The 12,390-nt window shown below is 45.3% G+C and overlaps 1 protein-coding gene across 1 annotated transcript in view; it reads right to left on the reverse strand.

Moving 5' to 3' along the window:
- The window catches only part of LOC309534336 (nigwaprin-b-like), a 104,864-nt gene that overhangs the window by 69,127 nt on the left and 23,347 nt on the right, over nucleotides 1–12,390 (reverse strand). The window lies entirely within an intron of this gene.

The raw sequence follows: 12,390 nt of genomic DNA on the forward strand, positions 1-12,390 counted from the left end.
TTTCGTGATTTGCTGGGAGTTTTGTGTATCTGAAGTTGATACATAAGAAAGGAAAACTCTCCAAACAGCATAGAAATGGGTTGAGAAATGATAGCTCTCCTAGAGAGCTGAGAGACCTTGCGCTGCCAAACCCAGTTCTGGAGAAGTGGGCCCTGCAGGGTTCAAGGTGCCTCCTCTAAACCACAGCCCAGATCACTGCAAAGCAGGGCAGAAGGGAAACTCACTCCTCCAGAGCCCCGAGGGGCCAAGGGCTCCGCCCTCCGCTCTGCTGGGCTTTGCTCAGTGAATCAGGGCCTTTGTCAAGAGTGATGGTGACACAGAAGCCACAGACACCTCCCTAGTCCTCCTTGGCCCCAAAGGTGCTCCTTAGGAGGAAAGGGAGGAGCTGGAAAGGGGATTTCCCCAGAGCCACCTCAGAGCAAGCAGGCGGAGGCTTCTTCCCAAAGTCAACAGCGGAGGGATTAAGATGCTGTTGGTCCTGAGCTCAAGGGGGAGGGGTCCCCAGTTGCATATTCCTGCATTGCAGGGGGGGTTGGACTTGATGACCCCCAGGGTCCCTTCCAACTCTACACTTCTGTTATTCTATGACCCTCTTTCACCTCCGTTATGCCGCTAGGCAGGAGCTCTGGGCCGTGAGGAAAGAAGGCAGCAGGGAAGGCAGCCCCCACAGGCCTCTGTCGCTGGACCCTGGGACTTTGCCCAGGCCAGGCCACGGTGGCTGCGTCCTCCTTCAACGGGCGGAGGTTGTAGGGCTCGTGTCCCACAAGGGATGGAGGAGCAATAGAGGAATCTAGAGGGGCCTTTGAAACACCTCCCCCTTGCAGCTTCTCTCCCACATAAGCCCACTTCTGGTCTTTAGGAGGGGGGCAAGGTTGGGGGGCAAGGCATGGAGCTGTACAAACATATGCTTAAGAGAGGCATTGTCCTTGCCACATCTCCAACGCTCAGCTCAGGGAAAGCCACATAGATGTATTAAACGAAAAATCTACCCTTATTCCTTTCTGGGGGACACAAGAGCCCTTATAGAGTCCTTTGTAGGTTCTCCATCGGTCAGAGGTAAAACAGAGGCCAACCAGAGAATATTGAGAAGCAAAGCAGCTCGTAAGCCTCATCTTCATTGATCTGTTGCAACAGGGTGCTCCCATCACATGCAGGAGGAGGACCCTGAACCGAGGTGTGTCCACCCTTATATAGACATTTTAAATTGCCCACTTTGGAGTCCAAGACCACCCCCAGAAACATCATACCCACATCACAGAAGGGGTGTAGCTCAAGACCACCACCCCAGATACATCATACCTACATCACAAAAAGGGTGGTCTACAACAGAAATCTGAGTGCGTTGTTTACCTCCTGTCTGGCAGGTGACCTGTTAATGGTCACTTGATTGGATACCCTGGGGAGCCTGGCCAGTCTTTTGTAATGACAAATACTTAGTTCCTCAGCCAGTCTGGGCTTGGGCCAGGCAAAAGCTATGGTCAGGCAAAGAATATTAGACACCGAGAGACAACAGGACTGCACAGGGTGCCCCAACTATAAAATTGGAGAAATTGAGAGAGATATAGCTGCACCCGCAGCATATCTCTTCTTTCTCGCATCTAGAAATGCAAGAAGGGCCTTTACACTCGCCAGAAGCTCGGCTCTTCCCTCGCCGGTCCTGGATGGAGCCTTTAGAAAAGTCCAGTATGCTCAGAGACTTTGACCTGTCCATTGGGAGAGACAGGAAGCCCAGAACACTTGTTCTTTAGATGTCCCTTTTATGAAGAGGCATTTTGGACTTCTGCCTGTCCAGTGCGCTTCCCTGTGCCAAAAAACACTGCTTTCTCTCAGTGCAATCTTCTGGGGGGAAACTTCACCTGAGGCAGATATAGCAGAGATGCAGCAGCGTTGCTGTCGTGTGGGAGGAAAGGGAGTGAAATAGTCCAGAGGCAGAGTCTTCTATTCTAGAAGCTTTATTTACAAGCAGAAAATTACACCGTCTGAACTTTCAGACATCTTTCTCCTAGCTCAAACACACTCCGACTCCTTGCTCAAACAGGCTCCGACTGAAAACGAAAGCAGACTCACAGAAGAAAGGAACTGTGACGTGACATCCTGACTTCCCGTAGAAGTCCCTCCCTCAGACACGAAGCACCAGAAGGTGAACTCTTTAACCACCAAACTCTACAAGGCACGTAGTAAGATCTTTGATCCCCTACTGGTGAGGCTCCCCGACCTCCCGCAAAAGCAAAAATTTGACCTTTTGCTGTTAGGCAAAGATCAGAAGATGACCTGGATGGTCGCCAGATTCTGTGTACAAATCTGTAGGCGCAGACCATCGCCCAATTCAAAGTAGTCCGGCATGAAAATCCCCAAACTCGGGTCTATGGGTGACTCTGAGACAACTCCCTGGGATAGTTTATTGTTGTACATTGTTTCTAAATTTATTAGAATCATAGAATCATAGAGTTGGAAGAGACCACAAGGGCCATCGAGTCCAACCCCCTGCCAAGCAGGAAACACCATCAGAGCACTCCTGACATATGGTTGTCAAGCCTCTGCTTAAAGACCTCCAAAGTAGGAGACTCCACCACACTCCTTGGCAGCAAATTCCACTGTCAAACAGCTCTTACTGTCAGGAAGTTCTTCCTAATGTTTAGGTGGAATCTTCTTTCTTGTAGTTTGGATCCATTGCTCCGTGTCCGCTTCTCTGGAGCAGCAGAAAACAACCTTTCTCCCTCCTCTATGTGACATCCTTTTATGTATTTGAACATGGCTATCATATCACCCCTTAACCTTCTCTTCTCCAGGCTAAACATGCCCAGCTCCCTTAGCCGTTCCTCATAATGCATCGTTTCCAGGCCTTTGACCATTTTGGTTGCCCTCCTCTGGACACGTTCCAGTTTGTCAGTGTCCTTCTTGAACTGTGGTGCCCAGAACTGGACACAGTACTCCAGGTGTGGTCTGACCAGAGCAGAATACAGTGGCACTATGACTTCCCTTGATCTAGATGCTATACTCCTATTGATGCAGCCCAGAATTGCATTGGCTTTTTTAGCTGCCGCGTCACACTGTTGGCTCATGTCAAGTCTGTGGTCAACCAAGACTCCTAGATCCTTTCCCCATGTACTGCTCTCAAGCCAGGTGTCCCTCATCTTGTATTTGTGCCTCTCATTTTTTTTGCCCAAGTGCAATACTTTACATTTCTCCCTGTTAAAATTCATCTTGTTTGTTTTTGCCCAGTTCTCTAATCTGTCAAGGTCGTTTTGAAGTGTGATCCTGTCCTCTGGGGTGTTAGCCACCCCTCCCAGTTTGGTGTCATCTGCAAATTTGATCAGGATGCCCTTGAGTCCATCATCCAAGTCGTTGATAAAGATGTTGAATAAGACCGGGCCCAAGACAGAACCCTGTGGCACCCCACTAGTCACTCTTCTCCAGGATGAAGAGGAACCATTGCTGAGCACCCTTTGGGTTCGGTCAGTCAGCCACTTACAAATCCACTGAGTGGTAGCATAGTCAAGACCGCATTTTACCAGCTTCTTTACAAGAATATCATGGGGCACCTTGTCAAATGCCTTGCTGAAATCTAGGTAGGTTACATCCACTGCGTTCCCTTCATCTATCAGGCTTGTAATTCTGTCAAAAATCAAGATCAGGTTAGTCTGAGATGACTTATTTTTCAGAAATCCATGCTGACTATTGGTGATCACAGCATTCCTTTCTAGTTGCTCACAGACTGTTTGCTTAATGATCTGCTCCAGAATCTTCCCTGCTATTGATGTCAGACTGACTGGGCGGTAATTATTTGGGTCCTCTCTTTTCCCCTTTTTGAAAATAGGGACAGCATTTGCCCTCCTCCAGTCTGCCGGGACTTCGCCTGTTCTCCAGGAATTCTCAAAGATGACTGCCAGTGGTTCTGAGATCACATCTGCCAGTTCTTTTAATACTCTTGGATGCAGTTCATCTGGCCCTGGAGACTTGAATACATCTAAACTAGCCAAGTATTCTTGTACTATCTCCTTAGTTATTCTGGGCTGTGTTTCCTTTGCTGAATCATTTGCTCCAAATTCTTCAGGTCGGGCATTGTTTTCTTTATCGGAGAAGACTGAGGCAAAGAAGGCATTGAGGAGTCCAGCCCTTTCTGTGTCCCCTGTTTGCATTTCACCATCTTCTCCTCTGAGTGACCCCACTGTTTCTTTGTTCTTCCTTTTGCTACGAACATACCCATAAAAGCCTTTTTTGTTGCTTTTAACCTCTCTAGCAAGCCTGAGTTCATTTTGTGCTTTAGCTTTTCTGACTTTGTGTCTACACGTGCTGGCTTTTTGTTTGAATTCCTCTTTGGTGGTTTCCCCCCTTTTCCATTTTTTGTACACATCCTTTTTTAATCTTAATTCAATTAAAAGTTCTTTAGATAGCCACCCTGGCTTCTTTAAGCACCTTCCATGTTTCAGTCTCATTGGTATTGCCTGACGTTGTGCTTTTACTATCTCCCTCTTAACAAACTCCCAGCCATCATGAACTCCCTTTCCTTTTAGTATTGCTGTCCATGGGATCTCACCCAGCACTTCCCTAAGTTTTATGAAGTCGGCTTTCTTAAAGTCAAGAAATTGAGTCCTAGTATGCTTGGCTGCTCCTTTCCTCTGTATAGTAAACTTCAGAAGAGCATGATCACTCGCGCCTAATGATCCTTCCACATCTACCCCACTAACCAGGTCATCAACATTGGTTAGGACCAGATCTAAAATGGCTGTTCCTCTTGTTGCTTCTCCCACTTTCTGGACAATGAAGTTGTCTGCAAGGCCAGTGAGGAATCTGTTTGACCTTATGCTCTTGGCTGAGTTTGACGTCCAACAAATATCCGGGTAATTGAAGTCCCCCATTACTACTATCTCCCTTCCTTTTGCATGCTTGGCCATCTGTTCCAGGAAGGCATCATCTATGTCCTCCGTTTGGCTTGGGGATCTATAGTAAACTCCCACAATGAGGTCTCTGTTATTCTTCTCTCCCTTAATTTTGACCCAAATGCTCTCACTTTGGCTTTGAGGTTCTAAATCTTGGATCTCTTCACAGGTATACACATCCCTGACATATAACGCCACTCCTCCTCCTTTCTTGTCTGGTCTGTTTCTCTGAAATAGATTGTATCCCCCCATTATTACATTCCAATCGTGGGACTTATCCCACCAGGTTTCAGTGATGCCTATTATGTCATATTTAGTTTGCTGTACCAAGAGCTCAAGCTCATCTTGTTTATTTCCCATGCTTTGCGCATTAGTGTACAGACATTGAAGTCCATTAATCATTCCCCCGTGTCTCTTATTTAAGGATTTTTTCCTCCCACCACTAGGTCCGCGTGCTGTTTGCTCCATTTGGTCTATGACATTTGGATGATCATCTTCATTAATTGATAGACTCCTACCCTCAGGAGCACTGTCTCCCTCCCCCACATTAGTCAGTTTAAAGCCCTCCTGATGAGGTTTCTGAGATTTTTGGCAAAAACATTTCTCCCAACCGTTGTGAGGTGCAGCCCATCACTTGCCAGAAGTCCATCTTCAAGAAACTGCAGTCCGTGATCTAAGAATCCAAACCGTTCCTGTTTACACCATTTGTGAAGCCAGCTGTTCACTACCACTATTTTCCCCTCTCTCCCTGGGCCACGTCGTTCAACTGGGAGGACAGATGAGATGACAATTTGTGCATTTAGTTGCTTCAATTTCCTGCCGAGAGCCTCGTAGTCTCTTTTGATCTTCTGGAGGCTATTGCTTGCAGTGTCATTGGTTCCCACATGAACCAAGAGGAAGGGGTATTTGTCAGTGGGTTTTATGATTCCTTGCAGTCGTTCAGTTACATCTTGGATCTTAGCCCCGGGGAGACAGCACACTTCCCGAGACATCTTGTCAGGCCCACAGATCACTGCTTCTGTTCCCCTCAGTAGGGAATCCCCTATCACCACTACACGCCTCCTCTTGGGTTTGGTCGGGGTTCTTCCGTGAGCTGTTCATTCCAAGGTCGCCTGCACATTCCCTGAGGACTGACTTTGCTGCTTGTCTTCATATACCTGATCGACTTCCTGGAACAGATGGCCAAGCATGCAAAAGGAAGGGAGATAGTAGTAATGGGGGACTTCAATTACCCGGATATTTGTTGGACGTCAAACTCAGCCAAGAGCATAAGGTCAAACAGATTCCTCACTGGCCTTGCAGACAACTTCATTGTCCAGAAAGTGGGAGAAGCAACAAGAGGAACAGCCATTTTAGATCTGGTCCTAACCAATGTTGATGACCTGGTTAGTGGGGTAGAAGTGGAAGGATCATTAGGCGCGAGTGATCATGCTCTTCTGAAGTTTACTATACAGCGGAAAGGAGCAGCCAAGCATACTAGGACTCAATTTCTTGACTTTAAGAAAGCCGACTTCATAAAACTTAGGGAAGTGCTGGGTGAGATCCCATGGACAACAATACTAAAAGGAAAGGGAGTTCATGATGGCTGGGAGTTTGTTAAGAGGGAGATACTAAAAGCACAACGTCAGGCAATACCAATGAGACGGAAACATGGAAGGTGCCTAAAGAAGCCAGGGTGGCTATCTAAAGAACTTTTAACTGAATTAAGATTAAAAAAGGATGTGTACAAAAAATGGAAAAGGGGGGAAACCACCAAAGAGGAATTCAAACAAAAAGCCAGCACATGTAGACACAAAGTCAGAAAAGCTAAAGCACAGAATGAACTCAGGCTTGCTAGAGAGGTTAAAAGCAACAAAAAAGGCTTTTATGGGTATGTTCGTAGCAAAAGGAAGAACAAAGAAACTGTGGGGTCACTCAGAGGAGAAGATGGTGAAATGCAAACAGGGGACACAGAAAGGGCTGAACTACTCAATGCCTTCTTTGCCTCAGTCTTCTCCGATAAAGAAAACAATGCCCGACCTGAAGAATTTGGAGCAAATGATTCAGCAAAGGAAACACAGCCCAGAATAACTAAGGAGATAGTACAAGAATATTTGGCTAGTTTAGATGTATTCAAGTCTCCAGGGCCAGATGAACTGCATCCAAGAGTATTAAAAGAACTGGCAGATGTGATCTCAGAACCACTGGCAGTCATCTTTGAGAATTCCTGGAGAACAGGCGAAGTCCCGGCAGACTGGAGGAGGGCAAATGTTGTCCCTATTTTCAAAAAGGGGAAAAGAGAGGACCCAAATAATTACCGCCCAGTCAGTCTGACATCAATAGCAGGGAAGATTCTGGAGCAGATCATTAGGCAAACAGTCTGTGAGCACCTAGAAAGGAATGCTGTGATCACCAATAGTCAGCATGGATTTCTGAAAAATAAGTCATGTCAGACTAACCTGATCTCGTTTTTTGACAGAATTACAAGCCTGGTAGATGAAGGGAACGCAGTGGATGTAGCCTACCTTGATTTCAGCAAGGCATTTGACAAGGTGCCCCATGATATTCTTGTAAAGAAGCTGGTAAAATGCGGTCTTGACTATGCTACCACTCAGTGGATTTGTAACTGGCTGACTGACCGAACCCAAAGGGTGCTCATCAATGGTTCCTCTTCATCCTGGAGAAGAGTGACTAGTGGAGTGCCACAGGGTTCTGTCTTGGGCCCGGTCTTATTCAACATCTTTATCAACGACTTGGATGATGGACTCAAGGGCATCCTGATCAAATTTGCAGATGACACCAAACTGGGAGGGGTGGCTAACACCCCAGAGGACAGGATCACACTTCAAAACGACCTTGACAGATTAGAGAACTGGGCAAAAATAAACAAGATGAATTTTAACAGGGAGAAATGTAAAGTATTGCACTTGGGCAAAAAAAATGAGAGGCACAAATACAAGATGGGTGACACCTGGCTTGAGAGCAGTACATGTGAAAAGGATCTAGGAGTCTTGGTTGACCACAAACTTGACATGAGCCAACAGTGTGACGCGGCAGCTAAAAAAGCCAATGCAATTCTGGGCTGCATCAATAGGAGTATAGCATCTAGATCAAGGGAAGTAATAGTGCCACTGTATTCTGCTCTGGTCAGACCACACCTGGAGTACTGTGTCCAGTTCTGGGCACCACAATTCAAGAAGGACACTGACAAACTGGAACGTGTCCAGAGGAGGGCAACCAAAATGGTCAAAGGCCTAGAAACGATGCCTTATGAGGAACGGCTAAGGGAGCTGGGCATGTTTAGCCTGGAGAAGAGGAGGTTAAGGGGTGATATGATAGCCCTGTTCAAATATATAAAAGGATGTCACATAGAGGAGGGAGAAAGGTTGTTTTCTGCTGCTCCGGAGAAGCGGACACGGAGCAATGGATCCAAACTACAAGAAAGAAGATTCCACCTAAACATTAGGAAGAACTTCCTGACAGTAAGAGCTGTTCGACAGTGGAATTTGCTGCCAAGGAGTGTGGTGGAGTCTCCTACTTTGGAGGTCTTTAAGCAGAGGCTTGACAACCATATGTCAGGAGTGCTCTGATGGTGTTTCCTGCTTGGCAGGGGGTTGGACTCGATGGCCCTTGTGGTCTCTTCCAACTCTATGATTCTATGATTCTATGATTCTATGACTGTAATGAGGGAGAGATCCTCAAATGGAGTCTGCTCTTCGTCTTCCATGCTAGGGGAGAGGACCTCAAAGCGATTGTGTATTTCTAAACAATCAGAGTGAATCCTGGGCCTCCTACTTCTTTGAGTCACGTTTCTCCATATATCTGGCTCCTGTGTTGGTGAACTAGCCTCCTTCTCAGGGGAGTCCCCTGTCTCCTCCTTGATGGGGACGGTGTGCTCTGTTGCTTCCAAGAAGAGCTCCAGCTCTCTAATTCTTTGGAGCGTAGCTACACGTTCCTCCAGTTGCTGGACTTTGTCTTTTAAAAGGGCAATCAACATGCAATTGCTGCAGGTAAAGCTGCCTGCAACCTTTGGCAAGATGGCAAACATTGCACAGGAATCGCAGGCTGTTCCCTCCCCTTCCATCTTGAGATCGTGTCGTTGGGGGTGGCTACAGTGGTCCTCCATCATAAAAAGCTTGAAGACAGGACAAATAACTTCCCCCACAAAAAAAACCTAGGTCTCCCCCAACAAACGTTTGAGACTAGGTTCCCTAAATCTAAAAGATGGGTATAACTGCGCGCACCGCTAGGCGCGCGGCGCTGCCCTACAAACTCTGATAAGCTCCTCCAACAGCTAATCCCCTGCCTCAACAGAAACCCTGCCCCCTCTGACCTTTACACAGGGAAAACAGCTAATCAGCCACAAAGAAACACAAACACACAAGAAAACCCTTTTTGCTCCTTCTTCAACTGCTGCCCTGCAAACTCTGATAAGCTCCTCCCACAGCTAATCCCCTGCCTCAACAGAAACCCTGCCCCCTCTGACCTTTACACAGGGAAAACAGCTAATCAGCCACAAAGAAACACACACACACAAGAAAACCCTTTTTGCTCCTTCTTCAACTGCTGCCCTGCAAACTCTGATAAGCTCCTCCCACAGCTAATCCCCTGCCTCAACAGAAACCCCGCCCCCTCTGACCTTTACACAGGGAAAACAGCTAATCAGCCACAAAGAAACACACACACACAAGAAAACCCTTTTTGCTCCTTCTTCAACTGCTGCCCTGCAAACTCTGATAAGCTCCTCCCACAGCTAATCCCCTGCCTCAACAGAAACCCTGCCCCCTCTGACCTTTACACAGGGAAAACAGCTAATCAGCCACAAAGAAACACACACACACAAGAAAACCCTTTTTGCTCCTTCTTCAACTGCTGCCCTGCAAACTCTGATAAGCTCCTCCCACAGCTAATCCCCTGCCTCAACAGAAACCCTGCCCCCTCTGACCTTTACACAGGGAAAACAGCTAATCAGCCACAAAGAAACACACACACACAAGAAAACCCTTTTTGCTCCTTCTTCAACTGCTGCCCTGCAAACTCTGATAAGCTCCTCCCACAGCTAATCCCCTGCCTCAACAGAAACCCTGCCCCCTCTGAACTTTACACAGGGAAAACAGCTAATCAGCCACAAAGAAACACACACACACACACACAAGAAAACCCTTTTTGCTCCTTCTTCAACTGCTGCCCTGCAAATAGGGTCTATATTTCTTCCAACCAGACCTCCATATTCAAAAGTGGAGCCCAAATCATGTTTCATATTCCTTTTAAATCCAAGTGTCCCAAATGTCCCAAAAGCTCCAACTTTTGCCTTATACAAATTTGTAATCCATAGGTCTTCCGATCTCACATAGGGAAATCTCTCCAATCTTCATTCTCAATTTCAAACCGAATTCTCATCATCCAGGTCTTGTTTTCCTTGTAATCCATTTTTACAGGCCTCCGGTTGTCCTTTTTCACCTGCAGCTTTTCAGCTCCTCCTTCCCACTCCTCTGAAACAACACATGTCTCTTCTTGTTCAGCTGCAGAATTTACTTGAGTCAAGTCCTTGGTACAATCAACAAGTTTATTTACTTTAAGGGACCTCTGATAGAAGTTTGGAACAGATATAAGAACATACTAGAACCAAAAACCCCACACTGGTTATCACCAGTGGAGTTAATAAGTGTAAAGAAAGTCAATATGGGGAAAAAATGGGGTAGGTACGAAGAATTGGTATTGAAGGAAGGAGGGAAGTGGAAAATTAAACCATACGACCAGGTAAAAAGATATACATACGATTGGCTGAGTTACTATCAAATAAATGAAATATTTAAAAAAGAAGTGAAGGAGAGGGGCTATGATGAAAAGACATCGAAATTTCAGAAAGAGATAATAAATTGTGATCGGAAAAATCTGTCAAGTATGTATAAAATATTGTTAGAATGGAATATGAAAGATGAGAAAGTTAAAAAAGTGATGACTCAGTGGACAAAGGACCTCGGATATGATATTCAATTGGAAAAGTGGGAGAAATTGTGGAGAGTGAATATAAAATTTACAGCATGTGTACTGCTAAGGGAGAATATGTTAAAAATGTTATATAGGTGGTATATAACACCCGTTAAACTAGCCAAGATGTATAAAACAGATAACAAATGTTGGAAATGTAGACAAAAAGAAGGGACGTTCTATCACCAATGGTGGGAATGTGGGAAGATTAAAAGCTTTTGGGACGAAGTCTATAATGAAATCAAAAAGATTTTAAGCTATACATTTGTAAAGAAACCCGAAGCTTTTCTACTAGGTATGGTTGGAAAAGATATCAAAAGAAAGGATTGTAAAATCTTCCAATATGCGGTAACAGCAGCTAGAATGGTGATAGCGCAGAAGTGGAAGCAGGAAGAAAGCCCAACGTTAACAGAGTGGAGATTAAAATTGACGGAATATGCGGAGTTAGATAAAAATTTGCGGACTATCTGGAGAACAAATGTTTAGTAAACACAACACTAGCAGGATTTAAAGAGGCACTGTAAAACACTAAGAAGTATTGCTTATGGAAAACAATGTTTGAAAGATGGTACTAATGGCAGTACGAAAGACTGGAATGCGTTATTAAGAGATAAATACGAATGAATGTCAAGGACGTTGAAGGAAGTCCAAAAGAATGAGATGTATGAAACAAGGATTTAATGTATATACATGGAAAGATTAATAAAAAATTTTTAAAATGCAAAAAAAAAAAAAAAAAAAAAGTTTATTTACTTTGGAATTCAAGGTCGTAACATCTGTAGCCAAAGCTTCACTCTGATCTTGTAACTTTCCCAAGAGAAAAAACATTCTATCCAGCTCAGCCTGTATTTTTCCATTTGCAGCCATTGTAATGTCTCAGAACCCCCTCTAGAGGGATTCTAGTTACTTAGTGTTCTTTCTCCAACAATCAAGTTACTTTGTTTTTGTTTCTTCTTTATTTTCAACGACTTAAAGTCAAATGTAACAAAAATAACCAGCAGAAATAGCAAAAGGCAGATTTTTCTAACTTTGACAGCTCGTTTTCTCTTGGGTGTTTGTGTTTCTTTGAGGCTGATTAGATGTTCTCCCTGTGCAAAGGTCAGAGGGGGCAGGGTTTCTGTTGAGGAAGGTGATTAGCTGTGGGAGGAGCTTATCAGAGCTAGCAGGGAAGCAGTTGAAGAAGGTGCAAAAAGGGTTTTCTCTTGTGTGTTTGTGTTTCTTTGAGGCTGATTAGCTGTTCTCCCTGTGCAAAGGTCAGAGGGGGCAGGGTTTCTGTTGAGGAAGGTGATTAGCTGTGGGAGGAGCTTATCAGAGCTAGCAGGGAAGCAGTTGAAGAAGGTGCAAAAAGGGTTTTCTCTTGTGTGTTTGTGTTTCTTTGAGGCTGATTAGCTGTTCTCCCTGTGCAAAGGTCAGAGGGGGCAGGGTTTCTGTTGAGGAAGGTGATTAGCTGTGGGAGGAGCTTATCAGAGCTAGCAGGGCAGCAGTTGAAGAAGGTGCAAAAAGGGTTTTCTCTTGTGTGTTTGTGTTTCTTTGAGGCTGA

Source organism: Podarcis vaucheri, assembly GCF_965113315.1.
Source record: "Podarcis vaucheri genome assembly, chromosome: 6".
Classification (NCBI taxonomy): Eukaryota; Metazoa; Chordata; class Lepidosauria; order Squamata; family Lacertidae; genus Podarcis; species Podarcis vaucheri.